This window comes from Penaeus monodon, chromosome 21, assembly GCF_015228065.2.
Source record: "Penaeus monodon isolate SGIC_2016 chromosome 21, NSTDA_Pmon_1, whole genome shotgun sequence".
NCBI classification, from domain to species: Eukaryota; Metazoa; Arthropoda; class Malacostraca; order Decapoda; family Penaeidae; genus Penaeus; species Penaeus monodon.
The window spans coordinates 12,774,128-12,774,371 of record NC_051406.1 but is presented as its reverse complement, the minus strand read 5'-3'; the positions used below and the strand labels follow the sequence as shown (position 1 = coordinate 12,774,371).

The window sequence follows — 244 nt, the reverse complement described above, 5'->3', positions numbered from 1 at the left end:
TCAGTGGTCGTGTGGAAGTGGCCTCCGGGTCGGGGGTAAATCCGACCGGCGGGGGTAAATCCGACCGGCGGGGGTAAATCCGACCGTCGGGGGTAAATCCGACCGGCGGGGGTAAATCCGACCGTCGGGGGTAAATCCGACCGTCGGGGGTAAATCCGACCGTCGGGGGTAAATCCGACCGTCGGGGGTAAATCCGACCGGCGGGGGATTACGTTTTGGGAATGAGCATTGTCGGTTTTAGAAG

At 61.9% G+C, this 244-nt stretch overlaps 1 protein-coding gene across 1 annotated transcript in view; it reads right to left on the bottom strand.

Annotated features, from left to right (window-relative positions):
• The window catches only part of LOC119586241, a gene marked incomplete in the record, with an annotated part of 43,840 nt that overhangs the window by 2,684 nt on the left and 40,912 nt on the right, over nucleotides 1-244 (bottom strand).